Source organism: Stegostoma tigrinum, chromosome 26, assembly GCF_030684315.1.
Source record: "Stegostoma tigrinum isolate sSteTig4 chromosome 26, sSteTig4.hap1, whole genome shotgun sequence".
Taxonomy (NCBI): Eukaryota; Metazoa; Chordata; class Chondrichthyes; order Orectolobiformes; family Stegostomatidae; genus Stegostoma; species Stegostoma tigrinum.
In genome coordinates this window covers 8,837,593-8,859,262 of record NC_081379.1, presented here as the reverse complement: position 1 = coordinate 8,859,262, position 21,670 = coordinate 8,837,593, and the positions used below count along the sequence as shown (strand labels likewise).

Here is a 21,670-nt window from a genome sequence, read left to right as displayed (position 1 = left end):
GAAGCTAACCTACTGTTATAAAGAGACTTGCTTTACCATGCCCAACTTGGTGAAAATGCTGTTTGCTCAAGGACACTTTGATCTGAACAGGAAACTGTATTTGCAATCAATTTGGAATTCCCTCGTGTCCTTTGTCGCCAAATATGTTGCAATAAAATGAAAATCAACATCAGTCTGACTCTTTATTTGAACAAAACATTATTTGCCCGACATGTCACTTGAACCACACTGTAAACTTCCATTCGCACTTTGAAGTGTTAGTATCTCTCAGAATGCTCGCTACTGTTTGTTACTCAGTGGCTTGGTTTCAGCTAATTCCCACGTTAGCTTTCCGTGCATTTTGCTTTGCTCCATGGCACTGCCAGTTTTATTGTAGTGTAAAATTAGCTTGTGCGAAACAGGAAACACATTCACAGTTTGCCTGGCAGGCTTCTGAACCCGTAGCTGCAAACCTGCAGGGACAAGTAGAGAAATCCGAATCCCTACCGTGTGGAAGCAGGCCTTTTGACTCATCGAGTCCACTCCGACCCTCCGAAGAGCATCCCACCCTAAATTTCCACCAAACTTGCTCATCTCTGGACTGTGGGAGGAAACCAGAGCATCCGGAGGAAACCCATACAGACACGGAGAGAATGTGCAAACCACACGGACAGTCACCCAATGGTAGGATGGAGCCTGGGTCCCTGGCACTGTAAGCCACTGCGCTGCCTTTAAAGAGTAGCCGTTTCAAAGAACTGGATCAGGCACTGTGGGCTGAATGGCCTCCTCTTGTGCTGTACGACTGAAATTCTACAGGGCTCCTGTCACAGTTCGGGGCTTGACACTCGCAGTGCCATCCCATTATTGTCCAGTAAAATTCAATAGGGATGCTGAAGACCAAATGAGATTGGGAACACGCTGGTGGTTTTATGATATTGAAGGAATGATTGAGTGAGCAATTGACTTGGTCTGTGTTGAGGAGGGGTGGGAGAATCTCGTGGTGCCGTGGCATTGTCCGTACCTCTGGACCTGGAGGCCTGGGCTTAATTCCCAGCTGTCACAGATATGTCTTTTCACAGTTTCATTGCAAATATTGATACAAATACATAACAGGGAGAAAATATTCATTGTCTTTGAAGTAACATTTTGATCAGAAAGGTATATCTCTGGACCACGTCCACCCCACACAAGTGAGCACCCAATTATCCCGGAATCAATATACAAACAGAGAACCAATGGTCTCGTGGTATTATCTGGACTCTTAATCTAGACTATGAGCTAGACAATCAATAAAAACTGTTGGCTAGATTATTAACCCAGAGACCCATGGAACATTATGGGGATCCAGGTTCTAATCCTGCCATGGCAGATGGTAGAAATTAAATTCAGTAAAATTCTGGAATTAAGAGTCAAATTATCACACGTTTGCATTGGTCAGGGCATTGTGTATCAGAGTTTTGATGTCAAGTTGCAGCTGTACAGGACATTAGTGAGGTCACTTTTGGAATACCGCATGCAGTTCTGGTTGCCCTGCTACAGGAAAGATGTTCTTAAATTGGAAAGGGCACAGAAAAGATTTACAAGGATGTTACTGGGACTGGAGGGTTTGAATTATAAGGAAAACTGGATAGTCTGGGATTTTTTTCACTGGAGCGTGGGAGGTTGAGGAGTGACCTTTCAGAGGTTGATCAAATCATGAGAGGCATAAATAAGGTGAACAGCAAAGATCTTTTCCCCAGCATGGAGGAGTTCAGAACTGTAGGGCATAGGTTTAAGGTGAGAGGGGAAAGATTTAAAAGGGACCTGAAGAGCAACTTTTTCATGCAGTGGGCGGTGCTTAAGTGGAATGAACAGCCAAAGCAGGTGGTAGATGCAGGTATGGTTACAACATCTAAAAGATATTTGAACAAGTACATCAATAGGGAAGGATATGGGCCAAACACAAGCAAATAGGGCTTGCTTTGATTGGGAAACCTGGCCGGCATGAACAAGTTAGACCAAAGAGTTTGTTTCTGTGGTGTATGACTTTATGGTGACCATGAATCCTCTGGGAAAATTCCATCTGGTTGATTGATATCCCTTTAGGATCCACATGTGGCTCCAAACCTTTAATAATGTGGTTGACTTTTAACTGCTCCTCTGGGGCAATTAGTCTTGGTAATAAATGCTGCCCGAGCCAATGCCAACTTCATCCCATGAATGAATAAAAAATAAAGAGACAAGCTTATTCCATTAGGTCTCAGGCATGTCTGACAGATCTTGCTAGACAAAACCAGGGTGAACACTGCTGTTCTTAAACACTGTATTACAGCTCTTCTTTAGCATCTTCTTCAACGTCTGTCTAGTCTTTGGTGTTTAATGCAGGCAAACAAGTGTCCGATGAAGCTTGGCCAATTTTGTAATGCAGTCAGTTTGTGCACCGTTAGATCCCACAATCAGCACCATGACAGTGAGCAGATAAACTGTCACTCATGGTGTGGCTTAAGAGAAAACTGGATTCCCCCTACTGCATCAATCTAAATAATACCATTGAGTCTTTTACTCCATCTGTGAGGCTGGACAGGGCCTCAGTATCCAGCCTCATTTTGGGGCTAGCACTGCTGCCTCACAGCGCAGGGACCCAGGTTCAATTCCAGCCTCAGGTGATGGGTCTATGTGGAGTTTGCGCGTTCTCCCCGTGCTTCCATTAGTTTCCTTCCATGGTGCAAAGATATGCAGCTAAGATGGATAGGCCATGCTAAGGGCGGTGTTATGGGGGATAGGGTGGGTGGCTGGACCTGGGTGGGATGCTCTTTGGAGGGTTGGTGCAGATATATTGGGCTGAATGGCCTCTTTCTACACTGTAGGGATTCTATGAAAAGGTGGCAATTCCAACTCTGTTGCATTTCTTAAGTGCAGGGACTGGACTGGCAGCTTGATTTTAAACTCAGTTCTCTGAATAAATGAGACTTGATCTCATATCCTTCTGACAAAGGAGCAATGACATTAATAAATAAGCAGGGTTGATGATTAGTACCAAATATCAGCTTTTCCACTGATTTGTCAATGAATGGATTTATGTATTTTCTTGATCCTATGGGAGATTTTTTTAAAAAATAAAGCTGTGTTTGAATTAGGGTTGCGCTTGTGATGTGAATCCTGAGATGTGACCAAAGATAAAGTAAATGTTCCTTTACAATGAAAACTTCAGAGATCACCAGTTCACCACTGTCACTGAAAAGTGCGCAGATCAGATCATAGGCAAATGCATCATCAGTAAATCAAGGAAAGAAGTTAATTTGAGTACGTGACATTGGTAAGACCATATCTGAAGTACTGTGTACAATTCTGGTCACCCTGCTATGGGATGTTATTAAACTGGAAAAGGTGAAAAGAAGATTCTCAATGATGTCACTGAAACTGGAGGGTTTAAGTTTTAAAGAGAGGATGGATAGGCTGGGACTTTTCCCGCTGGAGTGTATGAGGCTGAGGGTGACCTCATAGAGGTTTATAGTATCATGAGGGGCCTAGATAAGGTGAATGGCCAAGGTCTTTTCCTCAGGCAAAGGGAGCCCAAAACTAGAGGGCATAGGTTTGAGGGGAGAGGGGAAAGATTTAAAATGGACCTGAGGGACAACTTTTTCACGCAGAAGATGGTGCATAGATGGAATGAGGACAAGTTGGGCCAAAGCGCCTGTTTCTATGCTGTATTCCTCTGTGACTCTGTAATTCCTTCCCTAAACTCCTCTTTATCCACTTAAAGACACTCCTTAAAATCTATCTCATTGACCAAGTTATTACCCGAATACCTCCTTATGTGATTCACTGTCAAATTGTGTTTAACAATGTTCCCAAGAACTCCTTGGGACAAATGTTCAAGACTGTGTATAAATGCAAGTTGTTGATGTTATAAAATTGGAAAGGTGTTTTCAGATCTTGCTGAAGAGAGGGAAGAGGATAATTTAGTGATGTGTTTTAAGGACAGAATATTACTTCAACATGAGGTATTGCTTTTCTATATCCATGCATGACGTTTCTCCAGTTGAACAATTTCACTCAATGTTAATTAAGAATCTCATGGCCAAACTACAAGATGCTTTAAAAAGTCACTGTAAATAACTTCTGAGTGAGAGAACTTTAAAATCCAGAGAGAATATGCTCAGACATGACATCAAGTGGACGCAATGATCTCAGATCATAGAATCCCAATGGTGCGGATGCAGGCTATTCAGCCCATTGAGTCCACATGTGACCCTCCTAAGAACATCCCAGCCCTACCTCTGCATTTCCCACCCTAGACACGATGGGCAATTTAGCATGGCCAGTCCACCTAACGTACACATCTTTGGGAGGAAACTGGAGCAAACCCACACAGGCACAGAGCGAATGTGCAAACTCTACACAGACAGTTGCCTGAGGCTGGAAGTGTGCCAGGGTGCCTGGCACCGTAAGACAGCAGTGTTAACCACTGAACCAACAGGCTGCCCTGGATGTTGGTGTTCAGCTCGTTGTCAGTGGAAGCTGAATGGCTCTCCTTTGACTAAAGAGGTTAAGGGGATATTTTATAGATGCTTTAAAAATGAGTTTTGATGGGGTAAATAAGAAGGATGTGTTTCCATTGGCAACCAGAGAATACAGATGTAAGATAATTGACTGTGAAAGCAGACTGGAGGAAGAATGAGATTGTGTTTTGCTCAGTGATTGTTATGGTCTGAAAGTCACTACCTGACAGAGTGGCAGATCCTAGTTAATAGAAACATTCGGATGTGAATTAGATGAACACTTGAAGGAGAGAATATTTGCAGGGGTATGTGGGGAGAACACAACAGTGGAGCTAATTAATTTGCTCTTTCAAAGAGCTGGAATAGACTGAAGAACATCTTCAACTAAGAGGAACAGTGTTGCTGTTCTCAACTTTGAATGAGTTAGGTTTTAATAAAACAATGGAAACAGTCTGGACTTACGGTAGGAAAACCACTGAGTTCCCTCTCCTGAACTGCAAAGAATGAATTCAACTAACCAGATCAATTAGATAACAGGACTAGTTTCACAATCCCCGAGGCTTGGCAGCCTGTGTTTCTGACTTCTCTGTTATGTGAATATCTTCTGACATAGTAAAAGAGTGAGTAGGAAGAGACAGTGTTTGTCTAAGAGGAAGATTGTGGAAATCTTTTATAGACACATTCTGAGAACTGAAGACAAAATTGCCAACCTAACTTCCAGACAGCTTCGGTGGCCTTATTTGCATCAGCGTTCAGAAATATTTCTGAATGTTACATCTTTGGTGGAAGAACAAAGAACAAAGAAACCTACAGCACAGGAACAGGCCCTTCGGCCCTCCAAGCCTGCGCCGATCAAGATCCTCTGTCTAACCTGTCATCTGTTTTCTAACGATCTGTGTCCATTTGCTCCCTGCCCATCCATGTATCTGTCCAAATATATCTTAAAAGACACTAACTTGTCTGCGTCTACCACCTCCGCTGGCAACACATCCCAGGCACCCACTACCTTCTGTGTAAAGAACTTTCCATGCATATCTCCCTTAAACTTTCCTCTTCTCACTTTGAACTCACGACCCCTAGTAATTGAGTCCCCCACTCTGGGAAAAAGCTTCTTGCTATCCACCCTGTCTATACCCCTCATGATTCTGTAGACCTCAATCAGGTCCCCCCTCAATCTCCGTCTTTCTAATGAAAATAATCCTAATCTATTCAACCTCTCTTCATAGCTAGCACCCTCCATACCAGGCAACATCCTGGTGAACCTCCTCTGCACTCTCTCCAAAGCATCCACGTCCTTTTGGTAATGTGGTGAACAGAACTGTACGCAGTACTCCAAATGTGGCCGAACCAAAGTCCTATACAACTGCAACATGACCTACCAACTCTTGTACTCAATGCCCCGTCCAATGAAGGAAAGCATGCCATATGCCTTCTTGACCACCCTATTGACCTGCGTTGTCACCTTCAGGGAACAATGGACCTGAACACCCAGATCTCCCTGTTCATCAATTTTCCCTAGGACTTTTCCATTTACTGTATAGTTCGCCCTTGAATTAGATCTTCCAAAATGCATCACCTCGCATTTGCCCGGATTGAACTCCATCTGCCATTTATCTGCCCAACTCTCCAATCTATCTATAGTCTGTTGTAATCTCTGACAGTCCCCTTCACTATCAGCTACTCCACCAGTCTTAGTGTCATCTGCAAACTTGCTGATCAGACCACCTACACCTTCCTCCAGATCATTTACATATATCACAAACAACAGTGATCCCAGCACAGATCCCTGTGTAACATCACTGGTTACAGGTCTCCAATTTGAAAAACTCCCTTCTACAACTACCCTCTGTCTCCTGTTGCCTAGCCAGTTTTTTATCCATCTAGCTAGCAGACCCTGGACCCCATGTGACTTCACTTTCTCCATCAGCCTGCCATGGGGAACCTTATCAAACGCCTTACTGAAGCCCATGTATATGACATCTCCCGCCTTTCCCTCATCAATCAACTTTGTCACATCCTCAAAGAATTCTATTAAGTTGGTAAGACATGACCTTCCCTGCACAAAAGCATGTTGCCTATCACTGATAAGCCCATTTTCTTCCAAATGGGAATAGATCCTATCCCTCAGTATCTTCTCCAGTAGCTTCCCTACCACTGACGTCAGGCTCACCGGTCAATAATTACCTGGATTATCCTTGCTGCCCTTCTTAAACAAGGGGACAACATTAGCAAGTCTCCAGTCCTCCGGGACCTCACCTATGTCTAAGGATGCTGCAAAGACATCTGTTAAGGCCCCGGCTATTTCGTCTCTCACTTCCCTCAGAAACCTGGGATAGATCCCATCCGGACCAGGGGACTTGTCCACCTTGATATCTTTTAGGATACCTAACACTTCCTCCTTCCTTGTGGAAGGGCTGGACCTTGAGAATATGTGCTTTGGGAAAAAGCATCTGTTTTGTGTGATGTCCCATTTTAGGTCAAAGTGAACTGTGGAGTGTACTGAAAACAACAAATGCTGGAGATCCCAGTGAGTCAGAGAGCAACCGTTGGCTTGCTCTCTCTCCATGGATACCGACTGACCTGCCGTGATCTCCATCAATTATTATCAGCACAGATTCCAGCATCTGCAGTGCTTTGTTCCTACTTTTTGTGAATTGGAGTGTACTCTGCAGGAGAGCAGAATGGTTTCCTGATTATGTCACCATTAGGTTTCATGTAACACCCATGAGGCGATGCAGCCATAGGAGAGAACAGCTAAGAAGCAAGGGGTAAATAAAAAGCTAATTGCAGTGAGGTTGGCTTAGCCCTTACCCAAAGCACATACGTCATCACATTACATTTTCACAAAAGTTGACAGGGGTTGCCATTGAGCTAGCTTTTAATTTTAGGCCTTACGCAATCAAATTTCACCAGTAGGATGATGCACCCATCTCTCCTGCATATGAGTATGGGATATGATTTACCAGCCCAGCCATATCAGTGTTGTGTCAGAGCTGGTGCAAATGTGCTGCAGATTAAAGCCAGAACTTTTCTGACATTTTTCACACATTCAACTTGCACTCTTTTTAAAGGAAACTTTGCAGAGGATTGTGTCAATTTCCGAAGCTGTTTCTGTTGGTTTGGACTGGGGAAGAACAGCTTGTTAAATTCATTTAAACAGTGAATAAAGGCTGATGACCAGATGCTGACTACAATGCTCTGATCAGTAGTTGGGAGTGGGGCAACTGTTTGGATGTGATTGCAGACATCTGCAACTCCACAGGGGTAACCTGTAAAGGAGCTCAGCCCTCACAATGGTGGTTGGAAACTGTGTTTGAAAAGTGTCGAGAGGCTCTGTTTCATAAGGCACTGGTTCTGAAAGGGTCGATGGTGGAGACAACATTAAGTTCCATTCAATCTCATGTGGCCATTCAGGCTTGAGTGGGGCTAAGGCTGAACATCACAGGATTCCAGTAGAGTGCAGATCTGTATCTAAAAGTCTGCTCATCACGTTAGTAACGATTGGTCAGGTTTTCTGAGGAGTAACAATTACACGGAGTTTGTAAACATGCTCCTTTTTAACAATGAGAAAGAGCCCTGCATTCTTGTCACAAGATACCAATCAGTGGTCCTTCAGAAATGTGAGTTGTACTTTAAAACTGACAGATCCCCCATCATCTAGAATAGTCAAGAGAAGGCAGACCATATCCCTTTTCACAGCAGTCAGTTTCAATATTGTTTTTTGACAGGTCCTGTGACACAGATTGGGGCCTGAGCATTCAAAGGTACATGGCAGTAAGGGATAATGGGAAGCTAGGAGAAGACGGTAGCTGGCTAGGAGGTCCTAAGTTTAGTAGAGCAGGATGTTGAATCAATTTGGAGGATATGTGAGATGATACAGACAAGAGTAGTGCTCAGAATTCCTCGTAGTGATCACACAAAAGGATGGAATATCAAGTATAAAAAGCTGGGGAGCCTATCAGAAAGGCATGGCAAGTATCATGGAGGTTATAATGTATATGTGAATTAGAAACGTTAGAAGGACAAATGTATCCTAAATGAGGAGTTTATAGCATGTTTTTGGGATCATGTCTTGGTGCTGCATGTTCTAGGGTTGACCAGAGAATGGGCTGTAGTAGACCTGGTAGTGTGCAATCAGAAAGGTCTAATTGAAGACTTCATAGGGAAGGCACCTGTATATAACAGCTGATTTATTAATTCAGTTTGAGGGAGAGAGGAGTGGGTCCAAAACTAGTATTTTAAAATTAAATGAGAGCAATTATGAGGGAATTGAAATAGACGTAGCTGAAGTGAACTGGCAAATTAGGTTAAGGAACAGGTCAATAGAGATGCAATGCCAGGTAATTGTGGGGATATTTCAGAATACACAGGATTCTTTCCAATGAGAAGCGAAGTTCCAAGGAGAGCACCCACTGTCAACGGTTAGCTAAAAAAATTAAAAATAATATCAAACCTAAAGAAAAATCCTACAAGTGTACAAAGATGAGTGGCAAGTCAGAAGATTGGGAAGAATATTAAAAAGGCTAAAAGATTAATAAGGAGGGACAAATGAGAGTTTGAGAGAAAATTGACTTGAAGTTTGAATGCGAAAAGTAAGAGTTTTGATAGATATATTAAAAAGCACAGAGGGAAGAAATGAACATTGTTCTTACAGAAAGTGAGTCTGAATTGAACACATATTTTATATTAATAATACATTACATTTCACAATAAAGGATACAAATAACATCCCAGAAGTAGCTCTAAATCAGGAACTGGAAGGGATGGAGGAACTCAAGAAAACTGTCAGCACCAAGGTAATAGAATTGAGCAAATAGAGCTGAGGGCTAACAAATCCCTATATCCTGATGGACTTCATCTGAGATACTTAAGGATACTTGATGCTTTGATTTTAGTTTCCTAAAACTCCATAGGTTTGGAGAAGGTTGGCTTAGATTGGAAAATTAGCAACTATAACTCCTTTATTCAAAAAGGGGTAGATGGAAATGAAGATACTCCAGACTAGTTAGCAGAGCGTGTGATGATATTGGAAGCTATTATTAAAGTTGTCATTGCATGATACTTTGAGAAGTTCAAGATAATCAAGCAGAATCAGTTTAACTAATTTGTTGGAGTTTGATAAGGAAAAAAGAGGTGCTATGAGTAAAGAAGAACGAGTGGATGTCCTATAATTATATTTCTAGAGGGTATTTGACAAGATACCACATTGAAGGCTCGTGGTGTTGGGGATAAAATATTAGCATGAATGAAAAAAAAAATTGCTAGTTAACAAGAAACTGGGAGAAAGTATACAGGCATAGAATTGTATAGCATAGAAACAGACCCTTCAGCCCAACTTGTCCACACCAATCAGGCATCCCAAACTGACCTGGTCACATTTGCCAGCATTTGCCCCATGTCCCTCTAAACCCTTCATATTCATATACCTATCCAGATGCCTTTTAAATGTATTTAATTGTACCAGCCTCCACCATTTCCTTTGGCAGCTTCTTCCACACACCCATCACCCTCTGCATAAAAAACCTCTCCTCTCAGGTCCTTTTCTGTATCTTTCCCCTCTAACCTCAAACCTATGTCCTCCAATTTTGAACTTGCCAACCCTAGGAAAAAGACCACAGCCATGCACCCTATCCATGCTCCTCATGATTTTACAAACCCCTATTCGCTCACCCCTTAGACTCCGACACTCCCAGGAGAAAAGACACAGCTTTTTCAGCCTCCTGCAGTAACTCAAAAGCTTCCAACCCTGACAACGTCCTTGTCAATCTTTTTTGAACCCTCTCAAGTTTAATAACAAAATTCCTGCAGAAGGGTGACCAGAATTGTACTCAGTATCCTGATCATTTTTTGGTTAGCAAGATGTAATAAATTTATGTGAATGAGTCAGGTGAAGGGACTGAAGGCATGGTTGATAAATTTGCTGACAACACAAAGGTGGGCAGCAAAGTAAATTGTGAAGGCACACATAAGAAGGTTAGCAATGTAGATAGTGTAAGAGAGTAATACAAAGATCTGACCATGCATATACAGTGGGGAAATGAGAAATTATCAATTTTGGCAGGAAGAATTACACAGAAATATATCATCTAAATGATGAGAGATGGTATAGCTCTGAGATGCAGAGGGATCTGGGTGTGCTCGTCCATGACTTACACAATGTTAGTATGCAGGTACAACAAGGAGTTGTGAAAGCTACTAGAATGTTAACTTATTGCAAGGCAAATTGAATTATGCACGGTTATGCGTCAGTTATATGGGGTGTTGGTAAGGTCATATCTGCAATATTGTGTACCATAATGGGCACCTTATTTAAGGATGGGTATAAAAGTGTTGAAAGAGGTTCAGAGAATGTTCACTAAGCCAGTACCAGGCATCAGTGGGTTATCTTATAAGGAAAGGTCATTTCGGCCAAGTTTGTACCTACTGGAGTTCAGAAGTGTAAGAGGTGATTTGATTGAGATGTACAAGACCCTGAGGTATCTTTACAGGGTGGATGTGAAGAGGAGAAGCTCAACTAAAGATCATTGTTTACAATTAAGGCATCACCCATTTGAAACAGATGAGAATTTATTTCTCACAAGGGGTCATTAGAATTTACAATTCTCTTCATGATAAAGCAGGAAAACAAAGTCTTTCTATATTTTCAAGGTAATGGTGGATAGCAGAATAGATTCTCATGAAATAAAGGGTTGAAATGCTATTGAGAAAAGATGAGCATGGGAATTATTCAGACAGATCAGCTGCTATCATATTGGATGGTGTAGCATGCTTGAGGCCCTGAGCCTATTGCTCATTTTTGTATGTTCTTCTTGTTAAGACTAACTAGTGGTTGATCCTCTCCACTTTTAATCCAAATAGGCCCTTGGACCCGTTCAAGGAAAGAAGTGGTGGCAACATGCATCTAACTACAAATACCACTCTTGACCTCCCTCTTCAACCCCATTCCAGAATGTAAAGCCTCTGCTCCTTCAGTCCTGGAGAGCTGACTATTGGTCTTCCAAGATCCTACCCATTACCATTTAGCTATCTGTCATCCAATCTGAGCAACATTGAAGTCTTGTTGCTGTTCCCGTTACTGTACAGGAATGTAGAGACTTCAATTTTGAGCTTGAGTTGGTGTCCTTACCCAAGGTTCAAAATCTTGTAATCCAATAATATCTTCCTTAGGGTCTCAAATGAGACTGGGCTAATCAACCATTCTTCGTCAACATCCAAATCTGGCTGAGTTCTGGGCTGATGTAATCTCATTGGAACCTTTCTCTTTACAAGAAAAAGTTGCTTATAATGGCAGCTGTACAATGTGCTGTTAATATGGAGCAAAGTGACAATTACCCGCATCCTAAAGTGAATGTGGATGCTCATTTTGGAATTGCAAACCTCTCCAGTGTGTATTTGCACAGCAGGGCTCTTAACACTTGACTGCAAAGCTGAGCCAGAGTGCAGAATTTGAGCTTGAAGCAAGGGGATGGAGCTTGAGTCTTGGCTCACTTCTTGACTGAAGTCAAAACTCCTTCCATCTACATTGTACGTGATAAAAGAGCAGTGAATGTGTGGCTGTTTGCCAGTGTTGAAAAGTAACAACAGAAAATCTTAAAGATGGCACTTTTCATACTTCAGCAATAGTGTAAAATTAATTGAAAGTTGTTGCTGCGGCTATAGATGTGTGACATTTAACCTAACATTCACTTCTATCTTTAGACAGTTGTAGCTCATTTCCTAACACTTTCGTCTCTGGGTGAGGGGTTCAAATCTCATTCCAGAGAGTTGAACATGTAAATCCAAGGTGACACAGCAAAAACCAGGATCGTTGCGCTTTTGGAGGTACAAGCCTTCAGATGTGATGTTAAACCAAGTCCGTGCCTGCATCTCAGATTGCTGTGTCAGATTTAATGGCACTATTTCAGAAAAGAGCAGCAAGCTGTGCTCTGAGTGCTGGTTAGCTTTTATCCCTCAGTTAACCCCAAAACATATTTTACCTGTTTATCACTTTATATCTGCTCTTGGAGGTGCGCTGCCTGCAAGTTGGCTGTTGTGTCTCCTTTATTACAACAATGGCTAGGCTTCAAAAGTAGATGGTTGGCTTCCATGGCACTTTGAGGAGACCTGATCCAGTAATACAATATCACAGAATATCACAGACCGCAACATCCCCCCACTCAGTGGCCGAGAAAGCCCTTGACCATGTCGCCCACACTTCCCGCAACTCATCCCTCACACCCCACCCCGCAATAAAAAACAAAACAGAATCCCCCTCATCCTCACGTTCCACCCCACCAACTCCCGGATCCAACGCATCATCCTCCGACACTTCCACCATCTACAATCCGACCCCACCACCAAAGACATTTTCCCTCCCCACCCTTATCTGCCTTTCAGAGGGACCACTCTCTCCGTGACTCCCTTGTCCAATCCATACTCCCCTCCAGCCCCACCACACCCGGCACTTTTTCCTGAAACCACAGGAAGTGCTACACCTGCCCCTACACCTCCTCCCTCACCCCATCCCAGGCCCCAAGAAAACTTTCCACATCAAGCAGATGTTCACCTGCACATCTGCTAATGTGGTATACTGCGTCCGCTGTTCCCGTTGTGGCCTCCTCTACATCGGGGAAACCAAGCGGAGGCTTGCGGACCACTTTGCAGAACACTTACGCTCGGTTCGCACTAAACAACTGCACCTCCCAGTTGCGAACCGTTTCAACTCCCCCTCCCATTCCTCAGACAACATGTCCATCCTGGGCCTCCTGCAGTGCCACAATGATGCTACCCGAAGGTTGCAGGAACGGCACTCATATTCCGCTTGGGAACCCTGCAGCCCAATGGTATCAACGTGGATTTCAGAAGCTTCAAAATCTCCCCTCCCCCTACTACATCCCAAAACCAGCCCAGCTCGTCCCCGCCTCCCTAACCTGTCCTTCCTCTCACCAATTCCCTCCTCCCACCTCAAGCCCCATCCCCATCTCCTACCTACTACCCTCATCCCGCCTCCTTGACCTGTCCATTCTCCCTGGACTGATCTATCCCCTCCCTACCTCCCCACGTACACTCCCCTTTACTGGCTCCATCCCTGCCTCTTCAACCTGTCTGTCTCCTCTCCACCTAACTTCTCCTTTATCCATTTTTGATCCGCCTCCCACTCTCTCCCTATTTATTTCAGAATCCTATTCCCCTCTCCCATTTCAGAAGAAGGGTCTCAGCCCGAAACATCAGCCTTCCTGTTCCTCTGATGCCGCTTGGCCTGCTGTGTTCATTCAGCTTCACACCTTGTTATCTCACAGGATCACAGCAGTGTTATTGTACAAAAGAAAACCATCCATCCCATCATGTCTGCCCTAGCTATCTAGTGAGCATTATGACTTAGTGGCATTCCCCTGCCCTTTCCCATAACCTTGCACCTTGTTACTATTCAAATTATCATCAAATACCATCTTAAATACCTCAGTTGAACCTGCCTCCAACACATTTCCAGGCAGTGCATTCCAAACCCAAACTATTCATATTGTGTGAAGAATTTTCCCGCCTCACAGTTGTTACATTCAGAAATCACTTTAAACCTGTGCCCTTTCGTTCATTTTATGAGTAGGAACTGTTTCTCCCTGCCTGCTCCATCCAAATCACTCATGATTTTGCAAGCTCCTGTTAGATCTCCTCTTAGCCTTCTTCTCTCCAAGGAGAACAGTCCCAACCTCCCCAATCTGTCTTCATAACTGAAGTTTCTTACCCTTTGCAACCATTTCTGCATCTTTCTGCTGTATTCTGTCTAAAGTGTACACATACTTGTTATAATGCAGTGCCCACAACTGTACATAATTCTCTGGCTGACATCTAACAAGCATCTTGTGTAAGTTCAGAATGACCTATTTGATCCTGTTCTCTGCGCTGCTTTTTGTAAAGCCTATTACACTGCCTGCATTCTTAGTTACTGTCATCGCCTTTAATCGCCTGTGCACATGTACACCCAGGTCTCCCTGCTATAAATACAAATCTTTCATCTTTCTTTCCATAAGCGTTCAGTCTTCATCACTCTCTTGTCATTAGTGCAAGTTTGTATCTAGTTCAGTTTCTTTAGTTTTGTTCTTTTTTACAGGATGTTCTCATATCAATATCTTTATATCAATTTAAAATGCACCTCAGTTTCATGCTGACAATTGTTTGAAGATCCCACCAATTATAGCCCCGAGCGCATGCTGAAGGATGTTTACAATGACGACAAGCAGACAATCAGGGCTATCAAACAGGTTGTGGGAGATCTTACAGGGAGTCCTGGATTGTTATGGCAATCTGGATGCTCCAATATTCTTTCCATCACTTGTCTATCCAGAAATAACTCTTGGCCTTATACCTCCATTGGGTTGGAACGATCTCTAGTTTGCTACTCAACCTGTTTGGCAGTGAGGCAGTGACGGTGCGAACGGGGCTGGTGAGACAGAGATGGTGAGAGCGGGGATGGTGAGGCAGTGGTGGTGACAGCGGGGATGGTGAGGCTGTGGTCGTGAGAGGGGGACGGTGAGGCTGTGACAGTGAGAATTGGGCCAGTGAGGCAGTGACGGTGAGAGTGGGGCCGATGAGATAGCCCTGAGCGGGACACTGGCAGTGGCATGGTATGGACTGGAAATCCCTGAGTGGGAATACAGGAATGGAAATGGTTGTTGGACTCTCTTAAGTTTTTTTTGTGTGTTCTACGCTAAATTAATGTGAATGCTGCCATGTATGTGAGGCAAAGGTACACACGTTTCACTGTGCCTTTACATTGGATACACGTGACAATAAATGATTCAATTCAATTCAGTTAGGAACCAAGGAGGGTGAACTTGTTTAGACATCCTGAGTTAAGGGGAGAAGAATTGGTCTGAAGGAGGTATCTATGGTGGCCAGGCAAGGGTGAACACATACTTAGGGTTCGAGTCTAGTTGACCTCAAACATTTTCTTGAAAGCAATTAACAGAGGCATATAAATATACCAGTAGTTAACACCTAATATAAACCTTGATGCATTTTTCAAAGTTTTGTGCTATACTTAAATGAAGTGCAAAACTCTCAGAGATTAAATGACACAAAGTTGGCATAATAATAGAGTTGAATAAATCCGAAGTCTGCTATCAAGCAAAATTATAATTAACGGCTCAGCAGATACATTGTTCTAATAACAGCCCACACAGGCAAAACATTTCTAGTTCTTAGCTCTTAGTTTGCCACAGCATAATTTGTTCAACTGAAGGAAACTTAACCAGTTCCTTGTAAGTTATAGATGCAACAAGGGAATTGTTTGAATCAGTGCTGATACGAAATTTTGTTTGAGATTGTCAGTGATTGATAATTCTGTTGACCAGTGGGGTAGCAGTAGGTTAGAAGAGTATTTTAAAATGGTCAAAGTCTTCCACGACCAACTCTGAAACAAAGAACATTCAACTGTTTCTATGAGAAGGAAACCTGGCCTTCAATTCACTTACCATGTTATTTTCAAAACTCCAACTATCTGGTCATAGAGTCATACAGCATGGAAACAGTCCATGCCGAACATAATCCCAAACTAAAGTAGTCCTACCTCCCTGCCCCTGGCCCATATCCCTCCAAATGTCACCTATTCATGTTTTTACATTATTGTCTTTTAAACGCTGGAACTGTACCTGCATTCACCAAGGGAGACTTGACGAGGGCTGTACCAGAGGGAACGGCCAGGGTGAGAGACAGAAATGGTTTAACTTCAAGCATGGAAGGTGGTGTGAGTAAAAATGAAGTCGGGGAAGTTAGAAGTTGCAATAATGTTGTTACACATAAAGGGCCAAGGACGAGATGGCTGGGGTTTTGCAAATGACATTGTATATAAATTGAGGGCCAGATTTCCTTTTCAAGGACACTCTTTGATGAAGAGTTGGTGGTGGAAGATTTTGACTTTGAATATGAAGTATCATTTCCCAATCACACCGCCGGATGGTTGGAGGCTTTGGCTTTCAGTTGTGCCCTGTTGAAACATTGAAGTATAAAGCCTCACGATGAATCAGATTAACGATCACAATGCTGCAAATGTTGGATTTTCCCAGTTGGATATCCTCATTTTGAAAACCTAGAACACATATTTTTAGCATAAACCAAGGTGACAAAACTCTTGGCACACAAGGTTAAAATTAAAGTAATTTAAAATGCCAGATTTGATTATTGGGTACTTCAAAAATGCTGCAAATTAAGAAATTCTCTGCACTTCCATCTGTTTCCACTTAGTAATCATCAATGCAAATTGGAAAGATGCCTTTTCAAAGGAAAAAGGCTGTTGTGTCTCAGCCCTGCCTGCCTTTATCAAGCATGAATTTAAGCAGTCGTTGACTCAGTTGCTGGATGGACCAATACAACAAGTGATAATTTCTTCTAAGCCAGCTCACCCATCATTCATTGATTTCAGCAGAAACATGGTCAATTTTCAGCTTAAATTGTCGTGGTTCATTGTTTATCAAGTGGTTCATTGTTACTTAGTGAGGCATGTGATTACATTGGTGCAAAGGGGCCTTTTCAGCTCATATCTATTAATAACCAATGTTGGCAGAGATATTTTATCAAATGGCATGATTAAAGGACTTTGAGACTAATACGAGTGAACCGATGAGTGTGAACTCCTCCTACAACTTCCAAGATGTGTGAAACAGGCAGTTCCAGCACTTTGATGAAGTAATTTCTCACTGCAGCACTTGTTTATAAGCCCTTTATATCCAGAATTAAACTTGTGTTTGATAATTATGGGCCATAGGAAAAGACACAGTTGTTCCAAAGCTTCCCTCACACTCATGACACACAGAGCACACTGTCTAAATGTTTCTTATCCTGCACTGTTTCCCCACATTCATTGGCTGCCTCTATCTCCCAGTCCTCAGCTCTACGATATCCGAGGAGAGGTAAAATAATCTGGTAAAAGAGCACAAAGTCATCAGGGAAGAAAATTCCCTGTCGGCCATAGTTCTCTCGAATTTCCCTTTGCTGTTTCGTACTCACTGTCTCATTAAGGCTGTCACATGATGACACAAATGTGACTCTGTGCTGTCACTCACCTACACAGCTCAGAGAGAATGTTACTGCCTGATCCCTGCTCATCTCAAGTAATTCCTCGGAGCCAAAAATGAAGTCACAGAAGGGCAGCCCAACCCCTTGCCAGTCTTAGAGGAATGGACAGAGTGGGGATGATGTATAAGATACCGTGGCCTGACTCAGTGAGGATCTGAGAGTTTCCTTGTGTCCTGCCCATGGTCTGTTCCTCAGCCAACACCAACATCTTATTGTTTACACATTGTTTCTCAAGTTTGCTGAGTGAGCACACTTCAAAAGCAAGTTATTGGTGATGAATTAGTTGGTAATGGCTTGAAAATGTGAAAGGTACCATATAAATGAAATGTTATTTATTAAGGGTCTTTAGAGTTCTAATTTATAGCAGGTTATTAAATCGGACAGGTGTGTGTTTATCCTTTGGAATGTGGATAACACTTGTTCATGGGAAGAACATGCATGTCGAGCCTTTTAACATGGGGAGGCTACTGTACTATAACTCCCAACCATGTCTGGCTGACCAGGAGGCTCGCCTGGTCTTACTATCCCCTATGGGCATACTGGAATGATTTGTAGATTGATAATTAACCTGTTTAACCAAGTCTTGATGCACCCTCCCTGGCCATCGACCCTGAGGTAGAATTTGAACGTGGAATTACTGCCCAGAGGTGGGGACAAAATGTAAGCTTGCAATGCTACATCTTTGGTTCTAACAATAAAACAGTAGCACATTAAGCAAATGAAAAGATTAAGTAGAATAAACCAAGCTATCTACATTTAACACATTTTTTTCAATTGTACTGTTTACGTATAACACAATTGAATGATTTCAAGAAACACAGCAGAAGTGCAATCCCATCTATTCCATCATGATACAAGACAACACCTGAGAAGTTGTTTTCCCATGATAACTGTCGATTCAACTTCACTTTCTCTTTTGATTCCCTGTCTTGAAAGTTATATAACCCTCTTCCTTGATTAGTCACATCACAGAGTTTAGACTTTCTCAGCTTCAAATAACCACTTCTGAATTTTAACCAAATACTCTAGTCTAGATCTTTTATAGTTAAACCCTTACATCGAGGTAACCCAATTCCTAACATTTCTAGACTGTGTCCTTTATTCAGGAAGATCTGTCTCAATCATCAACAAACACCAAGATGTCAGCAAACTGAAAAAAACGACAAAGGCTTTCTCAGTAATGGGCTTTTCCCTGAAGCCAAATAAAACAATTCTAGATCTTTCTAAACAGAAGGAAATCTAATGCTCCTCAAGTTTTCTTCTGCCCATTTATAAAACTCTCCCAATGCAAACAAATCATCATTTGAATCCCAGGGACTGCTCTCAGACTGTTTTTTGAAACAACATAGCTCCAGCCTCGGGTAATTGTCTGTGTGGAGTTTGCACATTCTTCCCGTGTCTGCGTGGGTTTCCTCCGGGTGCTCCCGTTTCCTCCCACAGTCCAAAGATGAGCAGGCTAGGTGGATTGGCCATGCTAAATTGCCCATAGTGTTCAGGGGTGTGTCGGTTATAGGAGGATGGGTCTAGGTGGGATGCTCCAAGGAGCGCTGTGGACTTGTTGGGTTGAAGGGCCTGTTTCCACACTGAGGGAATCTAAAAAAAATACTGACAGGTGGCTCATTAAACCACTTCATACACACAAACTGAAAATCACATGGCATGAATTGTAAATTCAGACTCAAAAATAAATTAGCTTTATCTCTATCACTCTGTCTATTGGGGTTATGATGGTGTAGTGGTAATATCACTGGCCTGTTAATCCAGAGACCCAGATAATGTACTGGCGATCTGGGTTTGAATCCCACCATAGCAGATGGCGGAATATGAATTCCTCTCTGGAATTTAGAATCGAATGATGACTGTGATTCCATTGTTGATTCATGGAAAAACCCATCTGGTTCACTGATGTCCTTTAGGAAAGCAAACTGCCATCCTTACCTGGTCTGGCCTACATGTGACCCACAGCTATGTGGCTGATTCTTAACTGCCCTCTGAGCAATTAGCCATGGACAATGAATGCTACCTGGCCAGCAATGCCCTCATCCCATGAATGAATGAAAAATAAACTTCCATCACAACTGAAAAGGTGAAGGAGAGAAATATTTTTCATTGTCCAAAATATTTTAGCTTTGTTCCCAGACAACCCACCTTCCCTTAATTTCCTTCGAGGATTGCTGCAATAATAAAGAATTATTTAAACAGCCAATCCATAAATCTGTCGGTAATGGCTTTCTGAGAATTAGAAATACTGTCAAGGATTCCTTGGACTGATGTTAATTGGAGCTAGTTTCATTGGAACAGAGGGGATTACTGCATTTCTAATAGAGTATTTTAGAATATTTAAGGGATAGGACAGGATAGATGGAAGTAGATTACATCCAGTGGTTTGATGGATTTAAAACAAGTTTAGGACATGGGTTTTTACATAGATATAAGAGATTTATGACAGAGCAAGGGAAGCATTTTGACACAGAGAATTATGAGACTATGGATTGCACTATGAAAGTTAATGATTGACACAGGGCCCATGATAATGCTTAAGAGAAAGTTAAGTAAATATTCTGGTTGACTCAGCGCTGAACTAGAATCTTAAACCCTGTCCATGATAAGGATTACTTACTTCTGTCTCATGTTTCTTCAACTCCGGTCTCAACTATTACATTGTTCTTGTAGTTGCTCTTCAGCCCTCTATCATCTGCTGCCTGTATCTCCAAGCCACGCCAAGTGTGTCCTATCCATCATTTTACATCATGGGAGCTGTATATCCAGCTGGTTTACTTTCCCAGTTGAGAGGAATTAATACACGAGGTTTAGAAGGCTAAATTAGACATTGGAGCAGGCCCACCAAGCTTGTCATAGAATCCCTACAGTGCAGAAAGAGGCCAATCTGCCAATCGAGTCAACATCAACCCTCCAAAGAGCAGCCCAATAATCCCTGTAACCTTGCATTTCCCATGGCCAATCCATCTAACCTACACATCTTTGGACTGTGGGAGGAAACCCACTCAGACGTGGGGAGAATGTGCAAACTCCACACTGAGAGTCATCTGAGGGTGGAATTGAACCCAGGTCTCTGGTGATGTGAGGCAGCAGTGCTAACCACTGAGCCACTGTTGTCTTGCTATTGAACAAGACCATCGCTGATCTGCCCTAGCCCTTAACTCCCCTTTCCTGCCAGCTGCTCATAGCTCTCAGCTCCTTGATATTTCAAAAATCTATCTACCTCCTTGTTCAGTATTCAGTGATACAGCCTCCACAACTGTCTGGGATAGAGAATTCCAGATAGCTGGGAGAATTGATCCCTCTGCATCTCAGTTTTTAAAGAGTGTTTAGGGAACAATTTAACTGAGGTGGTTAAAATTGTACACGGATAAAACAAAGAACTGCGGATGCTAGAAACCTGGAACTAAACAAAGAAACTGGTGGACAAACTCAGCACGTCTGGCAGCATCCATGTCCATCTGAAGAAGGGGCACTGGACCAGAAACACTAACTCTACTTTTGCTCCACAGATGCTGAGTTTCTCCACCAAATTCCCTCTTTGTGTGAAAATTGTACAAGGATTTGATAAGGAAGATAAAACAAGGCTGTTCCCTCTAGAGAGGTGTCCAGTAATAGAGGCAGTGGGATGGTCATGGACCTAACATTGGAATGATTTTTTCTGACATGAAAAATCTGGAATTGTCTCCCCAAAGTGGGACTTGAGGGGCAACGTTTTCACACAGAGGGTGATGCATATGTGGATTGAACTGCCAGAGCAAGTGGTGGAGGCAGGTACAATTACAACATTTAAAAGGCATTTGGACAGGTACATGGACAGGAAAGGTTCAGAGGGATATGGGCCAAATGCAGGCAAATGAAACCAGTTTAGTTTGGGGAATCTGCTCGACATAGACGAGTTGAACCAAATGACTCGATGATGCGAGAAATGACTGTTGGGAATTTTCAATCGGAGTTTGGCAGATTTGATGAGACAGTCAGGGGTTTGAATTCAAGACAGTAAACACTGTTATGTATGAAGCAGCCATGATCGAGTTGAATGCCACAAACTCTTCTTTTGTACCTCTATTACTCTCAGTGTCAATATGATTTTCAGCAGAGCTTTTCTACGAACGCTCACGTTGCCTAGGTTACCAGAATTCTGCTACTCAACACTTTGG

General features: G+C 42.7%; 1 protein-coding gene across 6 annotated transcripts in view; it reads left to right on the top strand.

The window, feature by feature from the left end:
• The window catches only part of wscd2 (WSC domain containing 2), a 543,379-nt gene that overhangs the window by 463,904 nt on the left and 57,805 nt on the right, over positions 1-21,670 (top strand). The window lies entirely within an intron of this gene.